At 38.5% G+C, this 16,147-nt stretch overlaps 1 long non-coding RNA gene and 2 pseudogenes across 1 annotated transcript; 2 read left to right on the forward strand and 1 right to left on the reverse strand.

The window, feature by feature from the left end:
* Window positions 1-4,840: 4,840 nt before the first annotated feature.
* On the reverse strand, window positions 4,841-11,804 carry LOC136748706 (uncharacterized). The gene is made up of 4 exons (XR_010816609.1): window positions 10,976-11,804; window positions 7,895-10,553; window positions 7,714-7,738; window positions 4,841-7,509 (listed from the first exon to the last, which is right to left on the reverse strand). It is a non-coding gene; the product is annotated as an uncharacterized LOC136748706 (long non-coding RNA).
* A 251-nt stretch (window positions 11,805-12,055) lies between these two features.
* Window positions 12,056-12,749, forward strand: LOC136748839 (uncharacterized; annotated as a pseudogene).
* Window positions 12,750-13,344: 595 nt separating this feature from the next.
* LOC136748705 (uncharacterized) lies at window positions 13,345-14,562 on the forward strand (annotated as a pseudogene).
* Window positions 14,563-16,147: the final 1,585 nt, after the last annotated feature.

Raw genomic sequence — 16,147 nt, forward strand, 5'->3', positions numbered from 1 at the left:
CACCCTGCTTGTCTCTATCCTATCTTTGCAAATACATGTTGTCTATTTACATTTTTTTTTAAACCTATATCTGTACAAAACAACAGCCTCAAGCTTAATTCATGCAGATCAACCTCACCGCTAATCTGAATCCGTATTAGTTAAAGTATTGATAATAGGGATAATAGGACTTTATTCAGCAATTATTATTTCTTCTGATATTTGATACCAGATAAAAACTAAAACTCTAGTTTAAAGTCCTAGGCCAATCTAAAGTACTTACTAATAAAACAATGACTGTAATGATAAATTAAAACAATTTGTCCATTGCAACATTTTGGCTGTATCTTATCAGATCAGCATCCTTTCATTTAATTAAACTATTTACATGAATGTGATTATCAAAAATGACAAGTCATTATTGGTAATAGCAATTAGAGTGAAGAAGTTTGAAAAACATATGTAAGCATTTGAAATATGTATTACTGACTGAGCAAGTAATTTAGATAATTGTGAAGGTTATGTTAAATTTTGTAATTTGTATGTAATCAAATGCTAAAGTGTTTGGGGTTCGGAAACAACTTGATTTCTGCAACTCAGTATGGAGTATTGTGTTAAGAGTTTTGAAAATTGGCATTAAAAGTGGTTTCATAAACTTAATTGTAGCAAATTTAGAAAACTGTAATGGTTTCAACACACAGTCACACTCCAGTTTAAAGTAATAAAATGCATTTGAGGCAATTATTAATTTTGGAAGGTTAACTTTAATCAATAGGCATTCAATTTTCTCCCATGAAGCATACTTGGTGATAACTGCAAGTGCCACCCCTGCATACACAGAGCATGATATTTGTTCTTTCACTTTGGTAAGATGTCAGCTGCTCTCTATACATCTGTTTACCATTAGCTCTTAGCAGTGGCAATTAAAAAACAACTAGCAAAAGAAAAAGCAGGAGAGAGGCTCTCCACCACCCAGCTGTGCAGTGCCCAAGCCTTTACAAACACCCACGTGCCAAGATTGAAGGTATAAGAGTTCTGTGATGATATACAATCTCCTCAGCAGTAGAAGATTAGGAATTATTAAAACTTATAGAACATTGTTTTTGATGCTTCATTAAGTCTTCCATTTCTGAGAACAACAAAAGGTCAGCCAGGTTGTTAGTCATCCCTTAGAGTGAGAGCACTTAAGCAGTTGCAATTCATATGTTCATAAAATCTCTGCATACAGAAGTACCTCTGTGGCTTTGTAATCCATCAGACCAAGGGACAATTAGTTGTGGTAGTTGTGTAATACATGCTTATGCATATTTGAAATCTATTTCTAGTTGTAATTCAGTCTTAACATATCTGTCTTTAATCAGCTCATATGACCTTATTAGTTTAATTCGTATCCAGAGATTAGAATTGTGTGTGTGTGTGTGTGTTTGCACGTGTTTTGAAGACTTGAATCAAGTCCCCACGTAGTCTCCTCTGGTCCAGGGTGAAAAGGTTCAGTTCCCTCAGTCTCTCCAAGTAGGACATTCCCTCCAAACCTGGAATAAGTCTGGATGCTCTCCTCTGAACTGCCTCTAGAGCAGTGATATATTTCTTGAAGTGTGGTGCCCTGTGGTGCCCTTGTGTGTACAGTACACACAACTGTACACAGTATTCCAGATGAGGTGCATTGTACAGTCTTAACAGTCTGTTGTTCTAAATTCTACACTTTTGATAATATACCCTAATACTCTGTTGCCTTTTTTATTGCTTCCCCACATTGTTTGGATGGGGATAGTGAGGAGTCCACAGACTCCTAGATCTTTCTCATCCGCTACTTCATCTAGTTCTACTCCTCCCACAGTGCAATATTTTTTGTTACCTGCATGTAATACCTTGCACTTGTCCACATTGAATTTCACCTGCCAGGTGTCAGCCCACAACTGAATATTATCTAAGTCCCTTTGAATAACCTGTGCTGCCGAGATTGTATCTACTGAGCTACCTATTTTAGTATCATCTGCAAATTTAACAAGTTTGCTAACAATCCCAGAGTCCAGATCATTATAGATTAGAAAAGGCAAAGGCCCTAATACTGATCCCTGTGGCACTCCACTAACAACCTCACTCCAGTTACAAGCAACTCCTCTTATCGACACCCTGTTTCCTATACATCAACCAGTTCATAATCCAACTACTTGCATTACCCTGAATGCCTACAGCTTCCAATTTGAGGATCAGTCTTTGGTGTGGAACCTTATCAAAAGCTTTTTGAAAATCAAAGTATATCATATCATATGCTTTCACGTGATCTACAGCTGCAGTTGCAAGTTCAAAGAACTCTAATAGATTAGTAAGACATGATCTGCCTCGTCTAAACTCATGTTGACTATCACCAGTCATATGTTTTTTATTAAGATGCTCCTCTGTTTTCTGTCTTGAATCATTTATCCAACATTTTACGTTATGCAAGTGAGATTGATTGGTCTGTAATTTCGTGGCTCAGTTTTGTCCCCTTTCTTGTGGATTGGTATAGCACTTGCAGTTTTCCAGTCAGTTGGCACATCCCCTGTTCTAAGTGTCATTTGGAATATTTGAGTTAGTGGCCTATAAATAATTTCCCTAATTTCTTTAAGTTCTGTTGGAAATATATAATCTGGTCCAGGTGATTTGTTTGTTTTTAATTCTGCTAGTCCCTTTAGTACCTCCTCTTCATTTATCCTGATCTCTCTTAGGGTTTGACTGGACTGATTGTTAACCTGTGGCACATTATCCATTTTTCTTTTGTAAAAACCTCTGTGAAATGCTAATTTAGAACATTTGCCACATTTTCCAAGATACTTCCATATTTGCCCTTTAGCTGTTCCACATCCTCCTTTATTGACCTCTTGCTGTTGTAGTATTGAAAAAAGCTCTTTGCATTAGTTTTAGCTCCAAGAGCTATATTTCTTATTTCACTCTTTGTATTTTGTTTCATCTCTATCCCTTTTGTATGCGCTATACATTTTCTTTCTCTTGATATTTCTTGCATACTTCTATTATTATTAATTCTGTGCCAACACATCACAATACATTAGAATGCATACTTTGATGAAGATTGTGCACCCCCACCTGTCCATATCAGATCATTTGTTTGAAATGCTGACTAAAAAGAAATTACTTTCTGCAGACCATGGATGCTGCATGTGATGAAATCACCCAAGAACAATGTCAGGCATGCAAGAAGGCTTTTTCCCCTGGTGCATGGCATTGTGTACATGAAAGTTTAGCAAAACACAGATTTGAAAATGAAGAAACAAGCAAAACATAAAATAAAATAGGTAGGTTGTTAAGATTTACATCCCCCTCAGTTATTATTTATGGAATGCAAACTCTGATCTGCTGCCATGGTAACATTAACTCTGTAAATTACAAAGTTCACGTGGAGAACTGTCAGAGAACCACTGTTTTTTTATGTTGTTTTTGTTACATATATATGAAATGTAAATGTCTAATAAATATTCACTATGTGACACAATACATGTTAGGGGAGGACAAAAATAAACCATGATTTAATTTAATGCTGCCAAAATACTGTCCTCAATGATGGAGAAAGACAGATGTACAGGACAGATATAGAATACAATATACAATACCACTTAGATGCAATACAGATGTAGCAACAAGAGGACATTTCAGAGGTGTCTGCTATTTGTACTTTATGTTTAAATGAGCTGCGTATAAGTTAGTTATTATACTTACACATGTAGACCACTCTGATCTCATATACCTCAATGCTATTATTTGTATGCTTAATGTAATTTACTTGCATTTGGGGTTTATTTGCAGCCTACTATCTTTACTGATTTTCTCAACCTTTTTATGCTGTATAGCAGTGTTTGTAAAACCCTCTAAATACAAGATAAAAAGCATCTGCTGAATGATTAAATATGAATACAGTTTAGTATGCAACAGTGAGAAGTCATTGGGAAATGGCAGGTGGGCTTCATTTTCATAACTTCTGCTTGTCTTGAGAATATAATGGAATATTTACTCATGTTTGCCTGCATTCCCACAGAAATCAAGCTGAAAGACAGGTGAAATGAAAGTGGCATTTCAATGATTACCCAAATAATTACATAATTAGGTGAATTTTATGGGCAGAACATGCATAAATATATTGTGTATGCAAGACTGAGAGTGAGCTAGAGTGTTTGTATAAACTCTGCCATGGTCTGCAGCCTCCACAAATTCCTAAAAAATAATAATAGCCTCCTATTGATAATGTCATCACAAAAAAAATGTCATCAGCTGTAAATAATTAAACCCAGTCTGGGTGATTTACAGATTCTCCGAACTGCCTTATTTTTGCTGCATCCCCACAACTGTTACAATATCCATAAATATTTTGGGATACCAGACTAATAATGAGCTCATTTGTCATAAGGACTAATTAATTAGGCGGATATCATGCTAATCTTGGCGTGCAGAAAATTAAGGACCCCCTTTCATAATAATATAGTCAACTTTTGTCTAATTGGATTGTGTAATCTAAAACATATATAAACTGTATACAATATAAAAGGTAGAAAGATATGTGCACACACAGTTTGAATTGTTTATTGGATGTCAGCCAACAACAAGTCACATAAGAACATGTGACACTTAGATTTTGAACTGATAAAGTTCTCATCCATATGCCTGTGGCAGGAATCACTTTATCTGGGAAAAATGTTATTGAAAACAACATTGGTTTTGAATTTATTGTCAGTTGCGAAGACACTGCTTATATACCTAAATTAGCTAACTTAGTACAGTGCAATGAAAAGGAAAATATTTTAATGTAATTTGATTATTCTAAATACAATTTTAAAATGTAATTAAATAAATACAGGCTTTCCATTTGAAAATAAGCATTTATTTATGTAGTTATCCACACAGTTCTGGAGATTACAGCCATTAAATGTTGCAACAACAACTCAGAAGTAATCAAGTACTTTGTCTTGTTCTGCATATAAACAATACATAAGGAAAACAAAAGACAAAAACAAAAATGCAAATACCCAGTGCTTATGAATGTCTATTTATAAGGGATTAAATATACTGACAATGTATTTTGAAATGACCTGCGATAATAAAATTCAGTACGCAGAAAGGCACTTGTACAAGCCAGGCCTGTTTAATGTGGATCTCAAGGGCATAGCAAAAATGATCACAACTGAAAAATACAAGTATCCATATTTGGAAGTTACATCATGAGTCAAACACAAGGGAGAGAAAAGTAACATGTCTGATTTCATTTTCCATGCATACTTTGTAACTCTCTCAATGCCTCTGAACTTGGAATAAATCCCTACATGTGTCCTTTAGTAATTAATTTTGTGTACTGAATTTACATGAATTTGACCAAAAAAATAAAAAAAGACAAAATTGCAGAAGGCCTTTTTTATTGTAGGGAACAATGTTTTTCACATGTGACCACTACTTATGTGTTATTGTATGCTTGTATGCAGCCCTGCATACATTTTAGCATGGCCTTTGATCAATTTCAATAATCACTATTGTAGTAATGCTCAATAGACCAAAATTATCTGACTTCTCTATACAGCATTAGTTTTCCTAAGCATTAAAACAAATTTTTTTCAGTACTGTATTATGCATAACAATGTTTCCGCTGCATGCACTACAATAATTATAGTACATAATACTATATTAATAGAAGGTAATTGTTATACATGTCCTTTTTACCAAATCTACTGATTTACTGGTGATAAACCTTCTAAAGCATGGAGCATGGCATAATTTGTCTTTATTAGATATGCTTTCCTGAGCCAACATCAATCAGCAGCTGCACATGACAAAGCAAGGATGTCATAAAAGTAATCCTTCACAGATTGCATTTCAAGAATTCTCTTCTATAGCAAATTACGAATAACTGACACTTATTTTCATGTGGTTAGATGTGCAAACCCCACCCACTCTTATAAATAATGACACAATATGGGGAGAGAATATCATTTTTCTTATTCATGGTTTTTTATACCTTCAATTATTGCCTCATAGTGTTAAATTAATGCATAAAAATGCTTGGTTGATTTGTTTAAGTGGGTCTTACAAGTTACTAATATACAAATGGTTTAAATAAAATAACTAGAAAAGACTTCTTCATTGGCATGCTGTATTTAAAGTAAACAGTAGGGGGCACCAACTCTCATTCAGCTATAATCACTTGATCCACTTTACTGTACACAACATTGGTTTCTGCAAATCTTTGAGCTAGTTTATAACCATTGTGCTTCCTTTTTTAACTGCATAAGGAATATTCAATTCAGATTCATATACAATATGACAAAGTTAAAGGGTATGAATGGATGCATTAAATAGTAAATAAATACATACATCAAAGATGCATAAATTGATCTTTAAGCATACCCCAAATCTTGTAACAAACATCTGTTAATCTACACCAGTAAATTAATACAGCTAACCATCGATTCTCAGACTTGGGCTCCTTTTCATATACAGATTTTCAAAAGAGAGGCTTTACTCATTTAAAAGCAAGACAGGATTTACTAATCCTTCCTAACAATAGTTGATCCAGTCAAACTGTGCCTTACATACAAGCACACAGCTATATGAAGAAAAGAAAGAAGATAATGCTGTTGAGTGTCCAGGACAAAGTCAGCTGTGCATGCAAGGGGCATGCTTTAAAAAAACAGAATAACTTACAATTTAATTAAATATACAGTTGTGAGTCTGTGATTCAGAATAAATACATCCATTTAAGTCAGTTATGAAACCTAAGAGTGAATAATACCACACAGGGTTTTTTGTAAGCTCTGTGTGACACCCACTGTCAAATCATGGAGGAGGTGATGGTCTGGGGCTCTTTTGCTGGATCCCGAGTCGGCACAGAGTGCACAATAGGTAAATGCTAGGGGTGCCGTTCATCTATAGGGGTGTCCAAATGAGTGAAGATTTTTTTTTCTTATTAATACTATTAATTTGAAATATTACAAAAAAAACTAAAGCCCCCACAACATAACTACATAGCTTATTAGGCCATATTTTGCGTTGTCCGCAGTGTCACCCTGGCCCGGCACATCAATCGACACCCCCCCCCACTGCTCTCATAGTTAGACTTACCTGATTGTGGGGGATGGGCAAGATCAGTTATCTGAAGTAGTGAGTGACACTGAACACGAAACATGATAAATTAGGATCAGTAGCCTACTTCAAACTATGTCAAAAAGACCAAAGCCCTCTCTGGGGCGAACAGTTACTTATCCTGTGGATTATAAATTGTGGAAGAGAAATTGGATGGGACTGGAGGACCCAATACAGAAACAATCGGCAGAGTGAACAGACGGCGAGAGGCTCTGGAAAGGCTGGTACTAGATATCGGGGTTATACATGTATTACAGGATTAAATAAAACAAAGCGTGAACGCGGTTGTGAAGAGCGGCTTTATTGAAAGAATGATTGTTCCTATTTGTTGGAATTGGGGGTTATTGACTGCCTTTCCCTCTGCTAGAGACGCTGTCCATTTCGGCAACGGGTTTGCTGTAGCAGCCACTTCTGAGGATAGAAAGGCGGATATTATTGGACCTTCCTTGTTGTATTCTTGCACAGACTTCTCTCATCATTGTCGCTTACCTTTGCTCTGTTTGCACCGGACTTACCTTGATGATCTCCTATTTCTGGGACTCCAATACTTTTTTCTTTACAGGTATAATTAAGAAAGGCGAAGGTTTCGTATAAACAACAGTGGTTTGCACTCACCTGAAAGGTCTGTGCATGGTGCCAACTGTGGGAAGAGATCGAAAGAGTTTGGGAGATTAGGATGCAGTAGTAAAGTTCCGTATATTCCGGTGTGCAATTGACTGTGGGTTGCGTTTTATACTGAACAAACTTTGTGCCCTGCATCAGTTATTGGTAGTGCATCAATAAAACTTGTACTCACTTTACTCATCTGGAACAAAAACCAGCAGGGCAGGGGGCCTCCAGGACCGCATTGGGAACCCCTGCTTTACAGCATTTGCTGGGTCCCTAGTTGTGAGGATGGGAAAAGAAAAATCACAATAGCATCCTTTCTGATGGTGAAGTGCAAGAGGCACACAGGGCGGAATTGTACATTTGTCAGGAAGACAATTCAAATCTGCATCAGTTGTTTCGCATTTTTTAAGATCACTGTTAGTGATTTACATGTCTTCTTGCTGTACTCTTGAAGTGCTTCCTCCTTACTGAGGTTGAGTCCTAATCAGTGCAGTGATTTGAAAACAAACTAAAAGTAATTGAAGACTTCCCAAGTTCTTAGCAATCGGGTCACAGACCTGGATTATTCCGAATTCCTCACAACAATACATATTGATGCACTTCAAATGTTTTTTTTAATTCTGCTATGAAATCAAAGTATGTGCTGTTAAGGAGCTTTGAATTACTACTTCATCTAGCAGTGAACCAATATAGGCTGATACAGGCTTTTTCTTGAGTTGAGATAAATCCAGAGATTGTGCGATACCGTTGTAGGCATTAAAGATTTAGGTAGTGTAAAGTAGTTTTCATTTCAAGTATTCTGCTTGATTTTCCATTGTGGTTTTTATTCCAACTCTCATGACTTATACCTAATAATTCTAATAAATAAAATGCCACGAAATAGGAACAAGAACCTCAAAACCAACAACCTAACCGTGAGAACTGATCTTCACTTTTGTGTGTGGTTATACTTTAATTGTTTTCTGCAGATTTTCCAATACTGCAATGAAGTACTCTAGTATTGTCATATCTTCAGATGACAAGTATGCATAAAAATTCGAAATTGTCCAAAAAATACTTGGAATAATCCTCTACTCAGGTTCACCCCAAGGGCCACTGGGTGTTCCGTTTTGCGCACGTTTTTCTCTGGTACATACCAACATAGTATACACAAAACATTCCTCTAAGATGTATTTTATTGACAATGCACATATGGGTTTGCTTAGTACTACAGTACCCACAACTGTAACTGACCTCTTATTATCTTTTAAAATCAAGTAAATCAATGTATTGCTCTAATACTTACATTAATTACAGAAAATCTTTAATTTGAACATGGTAAGTGAAGGGTGGACAAGATCTTCAAATTACCACTGCCATTATAATGAGATATTCTTTCCCCCTTTACTGTGTTTTCATGGGAATGAGTTATAATAGCAAAGGGGTGGAAGACATGATTATTCTTTCATGTGTAATTAAGTAATTTAATTCTTATTATCTAATACTACATTAACCCAGTACCACATATTACATTAACCTGTGTTTTTACACAAAAAAGATAACATAGCCACAGGTGAACAATCAGTCCAGTCAAATGCCAAGAGATATGAGGAATTCATTAAAAACAAACAAATCACCTGGGCCAGATTATACATTTCCAACAGAATTTAAAGAAATTAGGGAAATTTATAAGCCGATAACTCAAATATTCCAAATGACACTTAGAACAGGGGATGTGCCAACTGACTGGAAAACTGAAGTGCTATCCCAATCCACAAGAAAGGGGACAAAACTGAGCCACGAAATTACAGACCAATCAGTCTCACCTGCATAAACATGTAAAATGTTGGAATAAATTATTCAAGACAGAAAACAGGAGAATCTCAATAAAACCATATGACTGGTGATAGTCAACATGGGTTTAGACGAGGTAGATCATGTCTTACTAATCTATTAGAGTTCTTTGAACATGTAACTGCAGCTTTAATCACATGAAGGCATATGATATACTTAGATTATCAAAAAGCGATTGATAAGGTTCCACAACAAAGACTGATCCTCAAATTGGAAGCTGTAAGCAATCAGAGTAATGCAAGTAGATGGATTATTAACTGGTTGATGTATAGGAAACAGAGTGTGGATTAGAGGAGTTGCTTCTTACTGTAGTGAGGTTGTTAGTGGAGTTCCACAGGGATCAGTACTAGGGCCTGTGCGTTTTGTAATATATATTAATGATCTGGACTATGGGATAGTTAGCAAAATTTGCAGATGATACTAAAATAGGTGGCTCAGCAGATACAACCTCGGCAGCACAGGGTATTCAAAGGGACTTAGATAATATTCAGTTGTGGGCTGACACTTGGCAGATGAAATTCAATGCGGATAAGTGCAAGGTATTACATGCAAGTCACAAAAATGTCCACTATAATTACACTATGGGAGGTACAGAATTACAAGAAGTTGAGAAAGACCTAGGAGTCCATGTGGACTCCTTACTTTCCCAATCCAAACAATGTAGGAAAGCAATAAAAAAAGGCAAACAAAGTGCTAGGGTATATTGTCAAAAGTGTAGAATTTAAAACTAGGGAAGTAATGTTAAGACTGTACAATGGGCTAGTTCGACCTCATCTGGAATACTGTGTACAGTTCTGGGCATCACACTTCAAAAAGGATATTGCTGGTCTAGCAACCAGACTTATTCCAGGTCTGAAGGGAATGTCCTACTCGGAGAGACTGAGGGAACGGAACCTTTTCACCCTGGAACAGAGGAGACTACGTGGTGACTTGATCCAAGTCTTCAATATCATTGAGGGCATCGACCACATCAAACCAGAGGAGGTTTTCCAGATCAGCAGGGACATATGCACCTGGGGACACAAATGGAAATGGCTACAAGGCATTCAAAATGGAAAACAGGAGACACTTCTTTACACAGAGTAGTCACAATCTGGAACAAACTCCCCAGCAATGTGCTAGATGCTGAAAATTTGGGAACATTAAAAAATAGACTGCATAGGATCCTTGGAACACTTAGTTATTAATGGACACCAAACGAGCATGATGGGTTGAATGGCCTCCTCTCGTTTGTAAACTTTCTGATGTTCTTATGTTCTAAACCATTCCGCGACACAGAAAATTAGAAGCCTATCATTGATATTTTTAAAAATGTTATTTTGAAAACAACCACAGTTAATTGTGTCATACATACAATCCGGTACTTCAGACAATTACATATTCTACTTTTCAGTAAATTTAAATATTTTAATAGTAGTCATGGAAGTGAACTTACCTTCCAGCGGCTCTTCGCTCTGACATCACCCAAGGAGGCGCCTGTGGGCTCGAGGAAGAGCGCTCGAGCGCTTTCAGTACTGAAGCTGCACATTCTGACAGAATCAAACATCTACTGTGATTATTATTCAGTGTCAAATATATTTACTATGATTATTAGTAGATACTCTTAGAAATATAAAACAGGCCGAAAATTGGCTTGACTCGGTCTGTAGAAACACAGATTCGTCCTCTGTAGTCAGCGAGAGGCCCACACTGGCGGCAGGATCGCTGGGTCTCGGTAAAGAGAGGCTCTAGAAACACGAAATCAAGAGCTAGAGCTCCAGCGCAACAGTCTCCCATTCGGGCCACAGACATATTTGAACCCCTCGGCAGCACGTCTGCAGAGAACGTGCTCATTATTGGAGACTCCATAGTCAGAAATATAAAGATTGCGTCACCAGCAGTAGAAGTAAAATGCCTCCCGGGAGCCATAGTCTCGGACATCGAAGCTAAATTGGACAAATTGCCAGGCGGCGAAGTTTCTACTCTGGTTATTCACACTGGCACAAACGATATTAGACATGGACAAATCAGAGATTTTTGTAAAATTTTACATCGCTATGCAAAACAGCGAAAAAACGATGTCAGAATATAATTGTCTCTGGCCCGCTACCAACATTACACAGAGGGGATAAGGCCTTCAGCAGGCTGTCCTCTCTAAAGAGCTGGTTGACAAGCTGGTGTACATCAAATAAATTTAGTTTTTGTGAACAATTGGGATTGTTTTTGGGAAAGGCCTGGCTTATACAGAAGAGATGGGCTCCATCCGAGCTGGAGAGGAGCGCTAATGTGATCTGATAATATAGCGAGTTGTTTAAAAACGTAACTCCTCAGAGCACCGGTCAGGCTGCAGGCTCGCAGTCCCACACTGCAGTCTGCCTGTAACTCCCAGCATAGCCTGACCCCGATCATAGATCCCTGCCTGGGGGCATCCAATAAAGTACATAGTCCTGAGATTAAATCTTATACAAACAAAATGAATAGTTATCCTATTAAAACAGTCATTTGTCATAGGCTTGGATGTATTCCTTCCTCTCGGGGCTCGTTACAACAATCTAATAAAAGTTAAAACTACAAGACAGAAATTACCTGCTCACATTACTTCTCCCATGTATAAGCTTGCAGTCTTAAACATCCACTCACTACCTAGCAAAGCAGCCTTAATAAATTGCACCATAACTGACACACGCATAGATGTGCTCACCTTGACTGAGACCTGGTTAAGACCAGACGACATTATTCCATTAGTAGAAGCCTCCCCTAATGACTACTCTTACTGCCAGAAGGCCCGTGCAACAGGCCACGGGGGGGCACTGGCCACCATCTACCGCACAGACCTGTGCCTGTCTACTAAGCCATTAGACAGCTTCACATCTTTTGAAATTCACCAGGTAGAACTTAGGCTTAATGCACCTCTTCAGCTTATAGCTATTTATAGGCCACCAGGCCCCTATTCCTTTTTTATGACCGAATTTAGCAATCTCTGATCTAACTTAGCCATACATTATGATAAACTCATTATTTTGGGGGACTTTAACATACATATTGACATTAAAGACGACCCCCTCACTGTTAGTTTCTTGTCCCTATTGGAGTCTGTAGGCTTCACTCAGCATGTGTCTGGACCCACACATCATCACAATCACACACTAGATCTAGTTATTACAGATTCACAACCTAATAATATCACCCCAAAACCATACGATTTCCGACCACTGCCTTATTACATCTGAGCTGCCTGGAGTATAATTAGACACAGTGGAAAGGAACATAGAAACTCGCTGCCTAAATCGCACTGCTATTCATAAATTCACTACACTGTTGCCAAATGCTAGCTTTATCAAAACAGGATCTGCAGATGAATTATTAAATAATTTCAACAATACACTAAGCACTGCTTTAGATGCAGTAATGGGCATTAAGCACATGACAAATTAAACCAACAAAACACTCACCATGGTTTGACGAACACACTCGCTCACTTAAAACAGAATGCTGTAGATGGAGAGAAACAAAACTAGAGGTCTTCATGGAATGACAGTAAATAAGATACAAGAAGGCCCTGTCCTCTGCTAGGTCTGCCCAATACTCCAATTTAAGAGACGCATAAGAATAACCCACATTTTCTTTTGAATAGCGACACTTACTAACCAGCAGGTAAAGAATTCAGAGGTTATCCCCCCCCCAATTTCACCTGTAGCGACTTCATTGATCATTTCAATAGCAAAGTTAAGGGCATTAGAAAACAGATAGAACAGGAAACACAGATACTATAGCCGACACATGCAGTCCTTCACAGCCCCTACCTACCTTGGACTCGTTTTCCGTTCCGGCCATAGTACAGAAACGGCCCTGTTATAAGTATTGAATGATGTGTTTCAGTCCTCTGACGTAGGGCACGCCAGTGTTATTATTTTATTAGACTTAAGTGCGGCTTTTCACACAAATCGCCAAAAAATCTTGATACACCGCTTAGAAAACCATATAGGCCGATCTCGCAATGTGCTGTCATGGTTTAAATCATATCTGTCAAACAGACTCCAATATGTACAGATTAACGAGAACCACTCAAATTTAACCGAGGTTAAGTACAGAGTCCCACAGGGCTCAGTCCTAAGACCTATACTTTTTTCATTGTACATGCTCCCTTTAGGTGATATCATTTGACGACATAATATTAACACAGTTATGCAGACGACACACAATTATATCTGTCAGTAAATCCTAACAATACCATAGATCTGCTGTCTGTCTAAGATTAAAACATGAATGACAAAAAATTCTTATGCTTAATTCTGACAAAACAGAAGTCAATTTTAGGAGACAAAAATCGAACTGTTCATCATGCACTAACAAAACTGAGCAATGATAACTTTAATTTCTCCCCTAAGGAGATAGCACAAAACCTGGGTGTCATCTGTGATCATAATCTATCCTTTGAATCACACATTCAGAATGTGTCGAGATCTTCCTTCCTCCAGCTTAGAAACATTGCTAGACTAAGACAATTCCTCTCGTTACAGGACACGGAGAAATTGATACACACATTTGTTACATCTAGATTGGATTACTGTAATGCCATTCTGTCAGGCAGCACAAACAGAGCTATTTCTGCACTTCAGTTAGTCCAAAATGCTGCTGCAAGAATCCCAAAAAAAAAAAAAAAAAAAACATGAACACATCACTCCAGTATTGGCTTCTCTTCACTGGCTGCCCATGCACTACAGGATAGACTTTACAGTGCTCTTATTAACATTTAAAGCACTAAAGGGACTGGCACCTATCTACCTAAAAGATCTCCTTAACGAATACACTCCAGGTCGGCCATTGAGATCACAGGAAGCTGGTTACTTAGCGCTCCCTAAAATACACAAGAAAACCGCAGGTGGTAGAGCATTCAGTAATAGGGCCCCGAAGCTGTGGAACGATCTTCCTGCCAATGTAAGAGATGCCCCCCTCTGTCTTAGCCTTTAAATCACGGCTGAAGACTAATCTGTTTAGTCTGTTTTTCTAGCCCATCGTGCTGCCGGTGTGCCATGGAAATGCAATGCACAACTGTCTTTGGAAATGTCCTACACTGCATGAACAGTATCTGAGCACTACTGCCTTCTTGTCTTCCAGCAACAGCCCCCTCCGAGGGTCCAACGAGGCACCTCATCCCCCACCATGCAAGTCTGAAAAGTCTGAAGGCACAACCCACCCCAGAGGCACCTCACCACGGAGGGTCAACGGGGCATCCACACCCAAGGTCTGATGAGCCATCGCAACCCAAAGCCTGTTGATGGTCCAACCCCCCCCCACCCCCGATGGCCAGCGAGAGGCCTCCTCCAGAGGGAGGAGCACAGCCAGCAGCACCGATAAAGAACTTTCTGATCTCCTTGCTGCTGTAATAACTATACTGCCTGGAGGGGAGGCAACCATTAGGCCTAGGCCCTAAGCTGTGGAACCCCAGGGATTCATTTTCTCCTACATGCCATCCATAGGAGTTTTTTGTTTTTCTCTCCTCCGTGCCTAAATGGCTTATTTACTTAAATGTTCACGCATTTTATTCTAGATCATGTAAAATGTTTACAGGTCTATATTTTATTTATGCATTTTATTTTGCTGTACGTTTGTTGTATGTTTACCAGTCTGTAAAGCGCTCTGTGGCTACCCTGCAAAGGGCACCATACAAATACAAAAAAAATTGATAATTCATACGCATTATATTTTAAAGTTATTTAGGTCAATGCATTAAAACAAGTTGCACTGATATCGTATCTGTCAGCATTTAGTCGGACATGATCCATCTCGCCGACTGTAACTGCAGTCCGACCATGCCAACCATATGCCGACGTTGGTCATCCACCACCCCCCCGACCAAACAAACCATATGCCGATATCGGCTATACGTCACTCCACGACCACAACTACTGTCCAACCATGCCAACCATATGCCGATGACGGCCCAACATCCTGTGCGATCCGAGTTGGATGCATGTTAATAATTTAGACAATGTTAGAGCACAGTGTAGAATTTGCAAAAACAAAATCTCATATAAAGCCGGTTCTACACACAATCTACACCATCATGTGAACTGTGCACCCAACTGTGAAGCTAGCTGTAGCGGAGCTTCGAGAAACTAGCGGGCTTGCTAGTGATAGTGGTGGAGCCAGCACCTCCACACATTGAGATGTATCCACTCAGTCAAGCAGGCCTACTCCGCAACCCCACTCTCTGTCTCGGTCTGTAGCAAAACAAGACCAAATTGATATTGCATTGGCTAAAATGATTGCCACTGATTTCCAGTCATTTTCGATTGTAGAGGACAGAGGTTTTAGAAATTATAGCAATAGTCTAAATCCAATGTACATAATTCCAAGCAGGAAAACCCTTTCAAAATCACTTATTCCACAACTGTACGAGAGCACACAGGCTTCAGTGTGGGAAAGAGTCCAAAAAGCTACTACATTTTGCCTTACCATGTCGGTTACATGTCACTTTATTGAAGATTTTTCGATGTCTAGCTGTCTTCTGGACTGCTTTGAGTTCAGCGACAGACACACCTCAGACAACTTGGCAGAGGAACTGTTGAGAGTGGCAAGTAGATGGAAAAGTGGTCTGTTGTGTTAGCGACAATGCAGCTATAAC

Source organism: Amia ocellicauda, chromosome 4, assembly GCF_036373705.1.
Source record: "Amia ocellicauda isolate fAmiCal2 chromosome 4, fAmiCal2.hap1, whole genome shotgun sequence".
Lineage (NCBI taxonomy): Eukaryota > Metazoa > Chordata > Actinopteri > Amiiformes > Amiidae > Amia > Amia ocellicauda.